Below are 17,263 nucleotides of genomic sequence, written 5' to 3' on the forward strand. Positions count from 1 at the left end.
CATGCTCATGCTTAGTCATGTCCAACTCTTTGTGACCCTTTGGACTGTAGCCCACCAAAGTCCTCTGTCCACAGGATTCTCCAGGCAAGAATCCTGGAGTGAGGTGCTATTTCCTCCTCCATGGGATCTTCCCCACTCAGGGATCAAACTTGCATCTCCTGCATTGCAGGCAAATTCTTTACCACTGAGCCATCAGGGAAGTCTCAGTCCATTAAAAACTAACAAATCAAACAGTCATCTTGCAAAACTGATGAAAGAGAAAATAGCAGAAAATGCAAACCAAAAAACCCTGGAATTAACAGAAAAATGTGAATATCCAAAAGCTTTAAACAGTGAGACTACTCAAGGTTTACTCTGTTCATAAAGAGAAATTTTTGACAAAATAAGATATTATCTAAGAAAAGTATATCATGAAAATACATGAAGAGGCAGAAATTGAACTCATTAATAACTGAAGAAATGAGAAACACTACCAAAGTTCTACCTCTGAAAAAGGCATCAGATCACAATCCTTTTAAACCTGGATTCTATGAAAACTTCTAAGACAGTGTTATTTATAGAAAATTGAAAAAGGTGGAAAACTTGATAACTCATTCTGTGAGGCTAATGTAACTATGAAACCAAATTAGTGAGGAATAGCAGAAGAAAAGAAAAAACTACAGTCCAGTCTTACTGATGAAATAAATGTAAAAATCCTAAATAAAATACTAGCAAACTTAATTAGGGCTTCCCTGGTGGCTCAGACAGTAAAGCGTCTGCCTGCAATGTGGGAGGCCCGGGTTCAGTCCCTGGGTTGGGAAGATTCCCTGGAGAAGGAAATGGCAACCCACTCCAGTACTCTTGCCTGGTAAATCCCATGGACAGAGGAGCATGGTAGGCTACAGTCCGTGGGGTCACAAAGAGTTGGACATGACTGAGAAACTTCACTTTACTTTTCACCAAACTTAATATAACAGCATTTTAAAAGTTGAATGTACCATAACCAAACAGATTTTATTTAAGGAAAGCCAATCTGTAGTTGACAGTAGAATAAATGGTAAATAAATAAAGGATGAAAAACTCCATTTATAAAATACCTACAGTGGTTCAATCCCTATGTTAAACCCTTTGCTACATTTTCATTTAAGTCTTATGTTACCTTTTGAGACATGTCTTAATGTAAAGTGCATTAACACGAGTCATTTATGAATTATAGATAAATAAGTATATCTTTAAATATGTTAAAGCATTTCCAACTACCCCAATTTGCTACTTTGCTCAATCATCTCTGCCTAGAACATTTTCTTCTCCATCCAGGAAATTCCTACTTTTTTTTAAAGACTCAACTCATGTCCCTTCTGGGTCTCCTTTTCTGACTGCTCCCTACCTGGAGCTAAGAAGCTGCTTCTCTCATATACTTTTACAACACCCTGTATCCACCTCTATTACAACACTTATCACAGCTGTTTTGTAATTACTAGTTAACTTGTTTGTCTTTCTCACCAAACGATGAGCTCTTGAAATAGAGTCAATTTATTTGTTTTCTGGAAGACTGGCACATTAAAAATCTGGCAGAATCAATTGAGAAATAGACACAGAATCACTGGAAATTAAAATGTTAGCTAATTAAGATTAAAGCTGTATTGGAGGACATGATTTTGATGTTTGCCTAAACTGGACTTCCTAAATACTTCACCTGATAATTAAACTTCCTTTTCTTATTACCTGCAGAGCTGGGCAACTTCAGGGCTCTCTGGAAGACATAAGCTTCTTACCATACGGTATAGGACAAAGTGGTGTTAACCTTCTCTGTAGAGCCTAGGAGATGCTGAGCCATGTATGTCCCATTTTCCAAATGTTTTAAATTCAGGCACTCTTCTCATGGGTCAGTGAGGGGTGAAGAGAAAGCCAGGATTGTTATTCTGACGTTCTGCATGGAAACATCAAGCCAAGAAAATAGATGATACTTCCTAGTAATGGCTGCTGCTACTGCTGCTTAGTCACTTCAGTCGTGAACGACTCTGTGTGACCCCTCAGACAGAAGTCCACCAGGCTCCCCCGTCCCTGGGATTCTCCAGACAAGAACACTGGAGTGGGTTGCCATTTCCTTCTCCAATGCATGAAAGTGAAAAGTGAAAGTGAAGTTGCTCAGTTGTATCCAACTTTTAGCGACCCCATGGACTGCAGCCTACCAGGCTTCTCTGTCCATGGGATTTTCCAGGCAAGAGTACCTAACTTAATATTTTCCTTTAGTACTTAGCTGTCTACAGTTTTAGAGAGAAATTTCAATTGCAGCAACTGTTTCGCTTAAGTGCTGTAACTTAATTAGCAGGCTTCTGTTTTTAATTTATGATTTTATTTTCTAGCTTCTTCAAATTTCTGTTAGAATGCTCGTGCTCAGTCACTTCAGTCATGTCCAACTCTTTGCAACCCTATGGTCTGGGGCCCCGGGCTCCTCTGTCCATGGGATTCTCCAGGCAAGAATACCAGAGAACGTTGCCAAGCCCTCCTCCAGGAGATCTTCCTGACCCAGGGGTCGAACCCACATCTCCTGTGTTTCCCATATTGCAAGCAGATTCTTTGCCATTGGGCCACTGGTGAGATGAAGTAAAATAAATAAAAATACATAAAATTTCCTCACACATTTATTTGCATTCTATTATATTCTCTGTACTTTTTTCCTAGTTAAAGTGCTGAAGAGGCACTCTTAACAAAGTGAACTGTTTCTTGTATAGCCTCATGAGATTGAATAATAAGGAACTGTCATCTCCTTGTATCCTGGATCTATTCAACCTAATAACATGTCTTTTTTTATAATAGGCATTCTGATATGTTTTGTTAACACTGGCAGAGAGGGAGAGGGCTGGCAAAAGCCAGAGAGTAAGGACAGTCTTGGAATGTGCATTCATTCACTTACCATTTACTTCAGTAGCTTTTTTCTTTGCTACTGATTCAACTGGTAGATAGATTCTGCATATCTAATATACAGCATAGTGATTACAGTCAAAACTGTATTACATACTTTAAAGTTACTAAAAGACTAGATCCTAAATGTTCTTACCAAAAAATGAAGCAATTATTACGTGAATTATGTTGCAATATATAAAGTATCAAATCAACATATTGTACACCATAAACTTAGACAATGTTATATGTCAATTATATCTCATTAAAAATAAAATGAAGATATATATCATTATTTGTTTTCATCTGTTGGTGGACATTTAAGTTATTTCTAGTTTTTGGCTATTCTGAATAAAGCTGCTATTCTTGTTTGCATACTAGACTTTGTATGACTGTGTTTACATTTCTTCTGGGTAATAACCTAGGAGTGAAATCTTGATGTTATGGTTTGCGTATGTATAAATTTTCTGTTGTTGAGATACAGTTGACATAAAATATTGTATTAGTTTCAAGTATATAACATAGTGATTCAATATTTGTGTTTATTGCAAAATGATCACCTAAGTAAGTCTAGTTAACATCCATTGCCACACAGTTACAAATTTTTTTCATTATAGTAAGAACTTTTAAGATTTATTCTCTTAGCACCTTTCAAATACACAATATTTCAAATATATTATATATATATATATATATATAAAATGCTTGTATTGCTTGCTTATCCAAGAACATTGTAATGCTAATACAATATTATATGTACAACATACCCATGCTGTATATTACATCCCCAGGGCTTATTTATCTTATTTTTTGTAACTGTTGACCACCATAACCCCTTTTGCCCACCATAACCCCTTTTGCCCCCCCTCTAGCTCCTGCCTCTGGCAGTTACTAATCCGTTCTTTTGATTTTATAAGTTCAGTTTCTGTTTGTTTTGTTTTTTAGATTCTACATGTGAGATTGCATGGCATTTGTCTTTCTCTACTTAGCATAATGCCCTCAAGGTCCATACATGTTGTTGTTGATGGCAAGATTTCCTTATATAGTGGCTGAATAAATATTCCATTGCATGTATGTACCACATTTCTTTATCCATTCACCCATCAATAAACAGTTTGGTTGGTTCCATGTCTTGGTTATAATCAATAATGCTAAAATGAACATGGGTGCATATATCTTTTTGAATTAGTGTTTTGTTTCATTTGGATAAATAAGAGTGGATCATATGGTAGTTTTATTTTTTGAGAAGCCTCCATTCTGTGTTGTGTAGTGACTGCACCAATTTACAACCCTGCCAACAGGGCATGAAGGATTCCTTTTTCTCCACACACTCACCAACACTTATTATTTGTTTCCTTTTTAATAATAGTCATTCTAGTAAGTGTGAGGTGATATCTCATTGTGGTTTTGATTTGCATTTCCTTGATGATTAGTGATGTTGAGCATCTTTTCATGTGCCTGTTGGCCATCTGTATGTCTTCTTTGGAAAAATGTCTATTCAGATCTTTGTCAACTTTTTAACTGGCTTGCTTGTTTGCTTCAATGTTGAGTTGTACAAATTTTTTGCATGTTTTGATATTAACCCCTTTTGGATATATCATTTGCAAACATCTCCCTTCAAGTGTGTGGAGTTTTTGCTTTGTTGATAGTTTCCTTCACCACACAAAAGCTTTTTAGTTTGATGTAGTGCCATTTATTTATTTTTGCCTCTGTTTTCCATGCCTGATGAAACATATCCAAAAGAATATTACCAAGACCACTGTCAAAGAGCTTACTGGCTTTGTTTTCATCTAGAAGTTTTGTGGTTTCAGGGTCTTTAATACATTTTGAATTTATTTTTGTGCATGATGTGAGAGGACAGTCCAGTGACTCTTTTGCATGTAGCTGTCCACTTCCCCCAAAATCATTTATTGAAGAAGTTATCTTTCCTCTATTATATACTCTTGGCTCTCTTGCCATAGATTAACTGCCCATATAAATGTGGGTTCATTTCTGGGCTCTCTATTCTGTTCCATTGATCTATGTATCTGTTTTCATGCAAGTACCATACTGTTTTGATTATTTTAGGTTTGTAATATAGTTTGAAATCAGAAATTGTGATAATTCTAGCTTTGTTCTTCCTCAAGACTGCTTTGATTTTGGCTTTTGAGAGCAACTTTCATAAAACCTTAAATTTTATTGAGGTTCTTATTGCCCATCTTCTCTTCTTGCATCTTGCCCCCCTATATTTTTGTCTCTTAATCCTTTTTTTCTTAGAATATTTCCTTTTTACTTCTATTTCTCATCTTCTTTTTCTTGATTTTTTCTCTTTGTAGTTATGTCATTTCTTCTTTTTTATATTTATGTAACAAATGATAGGTTGTTTCTAACATATACAGAAAAGGGAGAATATTGACAAATATAGACTCAGAGAAACTATCTGTGGTACCAGGTAGAGATGTCTAAGAGTCTAGAGAGAGTACTGAAAAATGCAATCAAAAAGCTAATTGGATTGCCAATATATACAATGATGCCTGAGATGAGAGGAAATTGGAAAGAATGTAGCTCTTCCCAAAGGAAATATATGACAAATATCCCTGGAAAATATCCCAAAAGGAATATGGCTGTAATATTGTGATTTATTATAAGAAATACATATTTAGTCTTTGTCTTGGTTCCTGGCACAGAGCTCCTAAAGTCCTTGGGATTTCCAGTGATGAGAGAGATTAAAAGTATCTTTTGTTATGTTAATGATGTAATTTTTAAAAGACATGGCATTGGAGCCAACCATGGGATTTGAGGATTGAAACTTTCAGTTCCACCCACCCCCTCCACCTTCTTCCCTGCCCACCCCACCACCTCCTGGAAGAGAAGAGGGACTGGATATTGAATTCAGTCACCAAAAGTCAATGATTTAATCAACCCATGTAATGAGGCCAAGCCCATGTAATAAGGCCTCTGTACAAACTCCAAAGGATAGAGATTGGAGAGGTTTTGCATTGGTGAACATATGGAGATTCTGAAAAAATAATGCACTCTAAAAGGACAACCTTTTCCCTATATCCTGCCCTATACATCTCTTCTATCTGGCTGTTCCTAAGTAACATCCTTTTAAAATAAATTGGTAATCCAGTAAGTAAATGTTGCTGTGATTTCTCTGAGTCCATCAAGCAAACTGATCAAACCCAAGGAGAAGGTCATTGGACCCTCCCTCCAATCTACACCTAGTTGGTCAGAAGCACTGGTGACAACCTGGACTTCCAATTGGCATCTGAAGTGGTGGTAGCAGGAGGCAGTCTTTAGGGACTGAGCCCTTTGCTTGGGAGATCTGATGTTCTTCCTGAGTAGTTTCAGAATTGAATTGAATTGTAGTACACCCATCCTGGTGTCAGAAAATTGCTTGGTGTGGGAGGAAAAAAAACCCATACATTCTTGGAGGTAGAATCTTTAGGGTTCATTCATCCTTTGAGAAATTTCTAAGTAAATAGTCAAAAATTCTGGTTGGAAAACTAAGAACAACTTGCTTCTTCAAGCTTCAGGTGGCCTGTTTATGATTACCTATGATTATAGAGTTGTTGTTTAGTTGCTCAGTCATGTCCAACTCTTTTGTGACCCTGTGGACTGTAGACCTTCAGGGTCCTTTTTCCATGAAATTTCCCAGGCAAGAATTCTGGAGTGGGTTAAGCCATTTCCTTCTCCTAGGGATCTTCCCTATGCAGGGATCAAACCTGCATCTCCTGCATTGGCAGGTGGATTCTTTACCACTGAATCACCAGGGAAACCCATGATTATAGAGACTTCCACTAAATTCCGAATTTAGAGAATTTAATAAGGATCACAATATAATCATTCCATGAGTTTTGATATATGCAGAGGTTCCTCTTACTCAAAAGTAATTTTATCTGGCTCTTGGGTAAAAGTCAGTTCAGTTCAGTTCAGTCACTCAGTCGTGTCTGACTCTGCGAACGCATGGACCACAGCACGCCAGGCCTCCCTGTCCATCACCAACTCCCAGAGTCTACTCAAACTCATCTCCATTGAGTCAGTGATACCATCCAACCCTCTCATCCTCTGTTGTCCCTTTCTCCTGACTTCAATCTTTCCCAGGATCATGGTTGTTTCAAATGAATCAGCTTTTCACATCAGGTGGCCAAAGTATTGGAGTTTCAGCTTTAACATCACTCCTTCCAATGAACACTCAGGACTGATCTCCTTTAGGATGGACTGGTTGGATCTCCTTGCAGTCCAAAGGACTCTCAAGAGTCTTCTCCAACACCACAGTTCAAAAGCATCAATTCTTCAGTGCTCAGCTTTCTTCACAGTCCAACTCTCACATCCATACATGACTACTGGAAAACCATAGCCTTGACTAGACAGACTTTTGTTGGCAAAGTAATGTTTCTGTTTTTTAATATGTTGTCTAGGTTGGTCATAACTTTCCCTCCAAGGAGTAAGCATCTTTTAGTTTCATGGCTGTAGTCACCATCTGCAGTGATTTTGGAGCCCCCCAAAAATAAAGTCTGACACTTTCCACTGTTTCCCCATCTATTTGCCATGAAGTGATGGGACCGAATGCCATGATCTTAGTTTTCTGAATGTTGAGCTTTAAGCCAACTTTTTCACTCTCCTCTTTCACTTTCATCATGAGGCTCTTTAGTTCTTCTTCACTTTCTGCCATAAAGATAGTGTCATCTGCATATCTGAGGTTATTGATATTTCTCCCGGCAATCTTGATTCCAGCTTGTGTTTCTTCCAGCCCAGTGTGTCTCATGATGTAGTCTGCATAGCAGGGTGACAATATACAGCCTTGACATACTCTTTTTCCTATTTGAAACCAGTCTGTTGTTCCATGTCCAGTTCTAACTGTTGCTTCCTGACCTGCATACAGATTTCTCAGGAGGCAGGTCAGGTGGTCTGGTATTCCCATCTCTTTCAGAATTTTCCAAAGTTTATTAAATCACTGCAGATGGTGATTGCAGCCATGAAATTAAAAGACGCTTACTCCTTGGAAAAAAGTTATGACCAACCTAGTTAACATACTCAAAAGCAGAGACATTACTTTGCCAACTAAGGTCCGTCTAGTCAAGGCTATGGTTTTTCCTGTGGTCATGTATGGATGTGAGAGTTGGACTGTGAAGAAGGCTGAGCACTGAAGAATTGATGCTTTTGAACTGTGGTGTTGGAGAAGACTCTTGAGAGTACCTTGAACTGCAAGGAGATCCAACCAGTGCATTCTGAAGGAGATCAGCCCTGGGATTTCTTTGGAAGGACTGATGCTAAAGCTGAAACTCCAGTACTTTGGCCACCTCATGCAAAGTGTTGACTCATTGGAAAAGACTCTGATGGTGGGAGGGATTGGGAGCAGGAGGAGACGGGAACGACCGAGGATGAGATGGCTGGATGGCCTCACAGACTCGATGGATGTGAGTCTGAGTGAACTCCGGGAGATGGTGATGAACAGGAAGGCCTGGCATGCTGCGATTCATGGGGTTGCAAAGAGTCGGACACAACTGAGTGACTGAACTGAACTGAACACAGTCAAAGGCTTTGGCATAGTCAATAAAGCAGAAATAGATGTTTTTCTGGAACTCTCTTGCTTTTTCCATGATCCAGCAGATGTTGGCAATTTGATCTCTGGTTCCTCTCTGCCTTTTCTAAAACCAACTTGAACATCTGTAAGTTCACAGTTCACGTATTGCTGAAGCCTGGCTTGGAGAATTTTGAGCATTACTTTGCTAGCTTGTGAGATGAGTGCAACTGTGTGGTAGTTTGAGCATTCTTTGGCATTGCCTTTCTTTGGCATTGGAATGAAAACTGACCTTTTCCAGTCCTGTGGCCACTGCTGAGTTTTCCAAATTTTCTGGCATATTGAGTGCAGCACTTTCACAGCATCATTTTTTAGGATTTGAAACAGCTCCACTGGAATTCCATCACCTCCACTAGCTTTGTTCGTAGTGATGCTTCCTAAGGCCTACTTCACTTCACATTCCAGGATGTCTGGCTCTAGGTGAGTAACCACACCATCGTTGATTATCTGGGTCATGAAGATTTTTTTTGTACAATTCTTCTGTATATTCTTGCCACCTTCTCTTAATATCTTCTGCTTCTGTTAGGTCCCTACCATTTCTGTCCTTTATCAAGCCCATCTTTGCATGAAATATTCCCTTGGTATCTCTAATTTTCTCGAAGAGATCTCTAGTCTTTCCCCTTCTATCGTTTTCCTCTATTTCTTTGCACTGATCACTGAGGAAAGCTTTCTTATCTCTCCTTGCTATTCTTTGGAACTCTGCATTCAAATGGGTATATCTTTCCTTTTCTCCTTTGTTTTTCACTTCTCTTCTTTTCACAGCTATTTGTAAGGCCTCCTCAGACACCCATTTTGCTTTTTTGTATTTCTTTTTCTTGGGGATGGTCTTGATCCCTGTCTCCTGTACAATGTCCCTTAGGTTAAAATGTGAATGCTGAATGATTTACTGCCTTGTGAGGACTGCCTAGAAATAACAGGATGATGCCAGGCAGGTAAGTCTGGTCTAATAAAGATGTTGAAGCCCAACTGTCTACTACTTACTTTTTTTGTTGTTGCTGATCTATTGTGTCTGGCTGGGCTTCAATCCAATACCATTCTATGCCAGTAGACATATCTATCTTACAGAACATGACTATTCTCAACTCATATATCATCCTACCTCAACCTATTAGGTGTGAAGGCATGACCAAAAAAAAAAAAAAAAAAAAAACCAGACAGTTCTGCATAGCCCTGTACAGAATCTGACTTTGGATTTCATCTGACAATCTAATAAAACAGAACATTTTGTATGAAAGGACAGTACATGATCTCAAAAGTTCTGCTAAAGCTATTGACCTTCTGTTAGTTCAATTAATTCTAGAATGTTTGTAAGATCTTCTTAGAATGGTGCCAACATTTCTATAAACACCCGTGTGTGAGGAAAGTTAGACGTAAATAAATTTTGACTTGCTGGACTCTAATCCTTGATAGTTGAAAAATACTATATAGGCATAAAACCAGAATTTTGAAGATTACATTATAAATAAAGTGACCATACAGTTTGTTCTCTAAACCTGACACTTCAAAGAATTTAAGTGAAAGTTAATAATCATGCCAGGGCAACAAGAATAAACAGAGGCTGTCCCAGGCAAGTCAGGGAGCATTGTCACCCTAATTATATTTTATTATAATAAACTACATTTTTGTGTCAATATGTTCAGGATTTCACAAGGGGAGGAAAAGAGAGTTTCTGAAGAGTTTCTTTCTCTGCATCTACTTTCTCATTTTTCTTCCTCACATCCTTTAGAGTTTCCTAATGTCTCCTCTAATAACCCCAGCTACTGTTTTTTCATTCTTATCCACTCTAACATAAGCTAAATTCAACATAAAAATAAAACTAGTTTCACACATGACTGAACTTTAGTGGCTAGCTACACATAGCAGCAAAACAAGTGTAGGTTTGGGGGAACTCCAGAGTGGTTATCATGGGCTGCTGTAGAGGCCCATGATTTATGTAAAAGATATGTCCATATTTCATATTTTTCTTTTAGAGAAGGAACTCTATGCCTCTTTCCAGTGTGTAAAAAATCAACAGTGCTATGGATAACCAACAAAGTCCTACTGTATAGCCCTGAGAACTCTGTCAATGTTATGTGGCAGCTCCGATAGGAGGGGAGTTTGGGGTAGAAGGGATACAGGTATATGTATGGCTGAGACCCTTTGCTGTCCACCTGAAACTATCACAACATTGTTAATCAGCTATACTCAAATATAAAATAAAAAGTTTAAAAAAAATCTTTTAAAAAATCAACAATGCTAGAATGTTAATAAGAAATTGAAGTTTTATGCAGAGAAGCTTATAGATCAATAAAATCCTCGATTCTTCTTTTAATTGAGATGTAATTGACATCTAACATTGCATATGTTTAAAGTGTATAGCATGCTGATTTAGTATATTTATACACTGTAATGTGATTATCACTGGGGCGGTAGCTAATACGTCTACCATGTCCTGTAATTATGTCTTTTTTTGTGGTGAAAATGCTCTTAAGTCTTTCCTATGTGGCACTCACCTGACTTTTCATATCTCCCCCAAGCAAAGACAGAACAAGTCTGTCTCATTCATTAATTTGTGTATCTGTGCTCAGTGCTTTAGAGGAACACCCCACACAAGTCACAAGATGTTATCACATTTTCATAAGGGTAAAGAAGGAGGTGAACCCGTGGTAGCTGGCCCAGTGTCCTCTGGGAACTTCATGAAAATGTCAGCAACTTCACATCTACTGGAAAGGTCAAAGGGAGGGCAAAATACGAAAGGAAGATATTATGTCAAACAACTTTTAACAACTGGCTTTTAAAGTGGAAAATAGAGTGGTGTCCTTAGGGGCCTCTTGATGAAAGTGAAAGAGGAGAGTGAAAAAGTTGGCTTATAGCTCAACATTCAGAAAACTAAGATCATGGCATTCAGTCCCATCACTTCATGGCAAATAGATGGGGGGACAGTGGAAACAGTGTCAGACTATTTTGGGGGGCTCCAAAATCACTGCAGATGGTGATTGCAGCCATGAAATTAAAAGACCCCTATTCCTTGGAAGGAAAGTTATGACCAACCTAGATAGCTTATTTAAAAACATAAACATTACTTTGCCAACAAAGGTTCATCTAGTCAAGGCTATGGTTTTTCCAGTAGTCATGTATGGGTGTGAGAATTGGACTGTGAAGAAAGCTGAGCACTGAAGAATTGATGCTTTTAAACTGTGGTGTTGGAGAAGACTCTTGAGAGTCCCTTGGACTGCAAGGAGATCCAACCAGTCCATTCTAAAGGAGATCAGTCTTGGGTGTTCATTGGAAGGACTGATATTCAAGCTGAAACTCCAATATTTTGGCCACCTGATGTGAAGAGCTGACTCATTTGAAAAGACCTTGATGCTGGGAAAGATTGAGGGCAAGAGGAGAAAGGGACAACAGAGGATGAGAGGGTTGGATGGCATCACTGACTCAATGGACTTGAGTTTGAGCAAACTCCGGAAGTTAGTGATAGACAGGGAGGCCTGGCTTGCTATGGTCCATGGGGTCACAAAGAGTTGGACATGACTGAGCGACTGAACTTAACTGAACTTATAAATTGGGCAAATATCTGTTGTCAAGTTCGTGGTATGAATGAGATGTGGGAAGAAAGTAATCTTCAAGCAGTGTCTCCACATTTGTCGTGGCCGCATGAGAATCATTCTCAGAAGAAAGAGGAAATGCTCTTTTGAGAAACACTGGAGTGTCTCACAATGACTTAAAGAATAGCCAATATTAAATGGAACTTGCTATGAATCAGAGACTGTTCTGAATACTTATCATATATCATTTCAGGAAAATTCTGGGCTAGGCATCATAGAGATCTGAGTCAGAGTCCTGGTTCTGTTACTTTATAGCTGTGTGGTCATAGGAAGAAGATTCTTAAACTCTAATATTAAGTTTATTCAAGTATAAAACACTGTTAGGGTGGTTGTGGAAATAGGTGAGATCAGGTGTGCATAAGCACTAGCAGGTTGCTGGCACATAATATTCCTACTGTGTTGAATACCCCGTGAGCCTTCAGATGAAACAAGTTTGTGCTAGGAGAACATTGTCTGAAGGGCAGTGAGCAATTAGCCATTCTGATATCACACGATATGTGATAGTCCTATTAACTTTAAGAAGATTTGTGTGCCTCTTTCTGCCTGGGAAAAAATATCCCCATTTCTATGACCTGTGTTCTGCAAACATGGAGAAATTTGGCAACAAAGAACATGGTAAGATTCACCAAAGCCAAAGGAGACGTTACAAGAATGACAAAGACCTAATATTTATTATGAAGATGATGAAGCTAATTTGCATTTCCTTCCAGCATCCTGAGATTTAAGATTTTATTTTCCCAGAAGGGCATTCACGGAGAGGTATCTTAATGTCTGCACAATATAAGAAACATTTATTTCTTGCGAATGGGTACTTGTTGAAAGAGACTGATGCTTATGTGGTGTTGGTTTTTGTTCAGTCGCTAAGTTGTGTTGTCAAAAATTTCTGAAATGTGATATTTACATCTCTACCCATACAGTTACCAGTAAAGAGTGTAGATGGTTTGTGTTGATAATTCTTGGTACTAAAAGACTTGCTAATTAAAATAGTCAACAACCACAAACCACTTTGGGAGTGAGGCTGATACCTATAATTAACCTCATTTTGCAAGTGAAGGAAGAAACAAGAGCACAGAAAGAGACAACGTGATCTAGCCAAAGCCACAGCTACTCAAGGGCAAACCTAAAGACTAGAATCCAACGAAACTTGAATCTCAAATCACAAAGCCTGGTTCAATCAACCTTTGTTAACCTTCAGCAATTTTATGGTTCTTTTCTGTGGTTGTGCTTGTGGGATTCAGAAGTGGGCTTTGTTATTATTGTTATATTGGAGAAGGAAATGGCAATCCACTCCAGCACTCTTGCCTGGAAAATCCCATGGACAGAGGCGCCTGATAGGCTACAGTCCATGGGGTCGCAAAGAGTCAGACACGACTGAGCGACTTCACTTTCACTTGGTATATATAATAAGCAAAACAAATTGCACACGTACACACGCATCACACACCTACTGAGAAAATTCCTTCCCAAATAATGACCTACTAAGAACTTCTAGATAATCAAAGGATAACTGCATCAAAACTACATGGTCCTGTTGAATCTCTTTGAGGGGTTTTATAGGTTGAACACAGGGGTACCAGGAACGCTTTAGGGTGTAAGTGGATCACTTCCATGCCATGTATGTTACCCTGCTCCTGGTCCTTTAAATTTAGTCAGCCCCATAGAGAGTATGTCAAAGTCACCAGTACCAGCTCTCTAGTATTTGCCTAGGATCCCAGTCCCAGTGTGCATGAGAATACTCTTATTCTGTGTTACCAGCTCCCTGAACTCTCTGATGTTGTCTTATGCTGTGGTTTTGAGAAACTATTTCAGGCTTTTCTCTGGGAATGATTTCATACCCCCAGAAGCTCTTTTTTTAAAATAATTTTTTTGTTGTTCAATTTTTATTTATTTATTTATTTTTGGCTGCCCTGGGTCTTCGTGGCTCTCTGCAGGCTTTCTCTAGTTGTGGCAACCAGGTGCGACTCTCTAGTTAATGGGTGTGGGCTTCTTATTTCAGTGGCTTCTCTTGTGGAGCAGGGGCTCTAGGATAGCACTCTCAGTAATTAAGGCCCATGGGCTTGGTTGTCCCTCAGCATGTAGACTCTTCCCAGACCAGGGATTGAACTTAGGTCTCCTGCACTGATGGGCAGATTCTTAATCACTGTACCACCAGGAAAGTCTACTTTAAGTAACAGACTTTGTGTTCATGAATTTGTACTATAGCTAATAAGCTAACAGGTATAAAATATTTTAAGGTACTGAAGGTTTTTCTCCTTTTGACCCTTGTACTTTTTTGAGAAGCTACCCTCTTCCTATCAGTTGGATAGCAGCAATAGTTTCTAAACGTATTGCCATAGAGGGGAGGGGAGGGCCTATATAACCAAGAACAAAAAGTTAAATACTTGGCTTTGAATTCTAAAGTTAGCTCTTGAAATTGATAGCAGAGACAGTGAGTGCAAGTACAGACTTTTAAATTGCAAGAGTTGGGCTATTTGAAAGTGAAAGTATTTTTAAGTTTGGAAGCTTGGCTTTGAAAGTCAAAAGCCAAAATCCAAATATAAAGTTTATACCATAATGATTGACTTTGGAACAAGATAGGATGATGTAAGAGCAGTCTTCCTAGCCAAAAGGAAGTAAAATTTCCAGGACTTGGCAGGAGAAAGAAAATCAGAGGGGACATGAAAGAAACTTGGTTTCATGAGTGTAGTTTCTGCCCTTTTCACTCTTCAGACTGAGTCTCAAGAAGAATATTGGTGAAACACATCAGCTATTCTGCTAAGGTTTAGGGGGCTCTCAGAGTAGGAGAACCACCTTCAAGCTCCCCAGGGTGGTGCTTGGTGAGATCTCTCAGCTTGTGGTGAAGCCTTAGTTTTTAAGAAGACATCTGAGCTGAAGAGTAGCTTTGGCTAATGAGATCACTAGGTAAAGGGGCCTTAGGCAGCTTCTCAGAGTCCTGCACACCCCTGCATGGTGAGGAAGAACCTTCAAAAGTTCTTATGTTACAGTGTGACAGTTCCTCCAAAAATTAAACATAGAATTACCTTAGGATCCACCAGTCTCACTTCTAGCTAAATACTGAAAAAAATTAAAAGTAAGAACTCAAACATATATTTCCATAACAGTGATCTATCAGCAGGGCTTCCCTGGTGGCTCAGATGGTAAACAATCCGCCTGCAAGGCCGGAGACCAAGGTTCAATCAATGGGTAGGGAAGATCCCCTGGAGAAGGAAATGGCAACTCACTCCAGTATTCTTGCCTGGAGAATCCCACAGACAGGGGAGCCTGGTGGGCTACAGTCCATGGGGTTGCAAACAGTTGGACAGGACTGAGCGAGTAACACTTGTTCTATCAGCATTATTCACAATGGCTAAAAGGTGGAAACAACACAAATATCCACTGATGAATGAATAGATAAATAAAACGTGATATACCCATACAATGGAATATTATTATGCATCCTATGAAATATTCAATTCTGTCGCTCAGTCATATCCAACTCTTTGCGACCCCATGAATCGCAAAACGCCGGGCCTCCCTGTCCAACACCATCTCCCGGAGTTTGCTCAGACTTCCGGCCATCGAGTCAGTGATGCCATCCAGCCATCTCATCCTCTGTTGTCCCCTTCTCATCCTGGCCCCAATCCCTCCCAGCATCAGAGTCTTTTCCAATGAGTCAACTCTTCGCAGGAGGTGGCCAAAGTATTGGAGTTTCAGCTTTAGCATCATTCCCTTCAAAGAAATCCCAGGGCTGATCTCCTTCAGAATGGACTGGTTGGATCTCCTTGCAGTCCAAGGGACTCTCAAGAGTCTTCTCCAACACCACAGTTCAAAAGCATCAATCCTTCAGCACTCAGCTTTCTTCACAGTCCAACTCTCACATCCATGCATGACCACAGGAAAAACCATAGCCTTGACTAGATGGACCTTTGTTGGCAAAGTAATGTCTCTGCTTTTCAATATGCTATCTAGTTTGGTCATAACTTTTCTTCCAAGGAGTAAGCATAATTTCATGGCTGCAGTCACCATCTGCAGTGATTTTGGAGCCCAAAAAAATAAAGTCTGACACTATTTCCACTGTTTCCCCATTTATTTGCCATGAAGTGATAGGACCAGATGCCATGATCTTCATTTTCTGAATGTTGAGCTTTAAGCCAACTTTTTCACTCTCCACTTTCATTTTCATCAAGAGGCTTTTTTTTTTTTTTTGAGAATCCCATGAACAGTATGAAAAGGCAAAATAATAGGATACTGAAAGAGGAACTCCCCAGGTCAGTAGGTGCCCAATATGCTACTGGAGATCAGTGGAGAAATAACTCAAGAAAGAATGAAGGGATGGAGCCAAAACAAAAACAATACCCAGCTGTGGATGTGACTGGTGATAGAAGCAAGATCTGATGCTGTAAAGAGCAATATTGCATAGGAACCTGGAATGTCAGGTCCATGAATCAAGGCAAATTGGAAGTGGTCAAACAAGAGATTGCAAGAGTGAACATCGACATTCTAGGAGTCGGCGAACTAAAATGGACTGGAATGGGTGAATTTAACTCAGATGACCATTATATCTACTACTGTGGGCAGGAATCCCTCAGAAGAAATGGAGTAGCCATCATGGTCAACAAAAGAGTCCGAAATGCAGTACTTGGATGCAATCTCAAAAACGACAGAATGATCTCTGTTCATTTCCAAGGCAAACCATTCAATATCACGGTAATCCAAGTCTATGCCCCAACCAGTAACGCTGAAGAAGCTGAAGTTGAATGGTTCTATGAAGACCTACAAGACTTTTTAGAACTAACACCCAAAAAAGATGTCCTGTTCATTATAGGGGACTGGAATGCAAAAGTAGGAAGTCAAGAAACACCTGGAGTAACAGACAAATTTGGCTTTGAAATGTGGAATGAAGCAGGGCAAAGACTAATAGAGTTTTGCCAAGAAAATGCACTGGTCATAGCAAACACCGTCTTCCAACAACACAAGAGAAGACCCTACACATGGACATCACCAGATGGTGAACACCAAAATCAGGTTGATTATATGAAATATTATTTAAGTTTGAAAAGGAATGAAATCTGACACTTGTTGCAATAAGAATGAACCTATAAAACATGGTAAGTGAAATAAGCCAGCAAATGACAAAAACTATATGATTCCATTTATACAAGGTGCCTAGAATAGTCAAATTCATAGACAGAAAGTAGAATAGTGGTTATCAGCAATAGGGAAGGGAGAGTGGAGAGTAATTATTTAA

This window comes from Capricornis sumatraensis, chromosome 6 (assembly GCF_032405125.1).
Source record: "Capricornis sumatraensis isolate serow.1 chromosome 6, serow.2, whole genome shotgun sequence".
Lineage (NCBI taxonomy): Eukaryota > Metazoa > Chordata > Mammalia > Artiodactyla > Bovidae > Capricornis > Capricornis sumatraensis.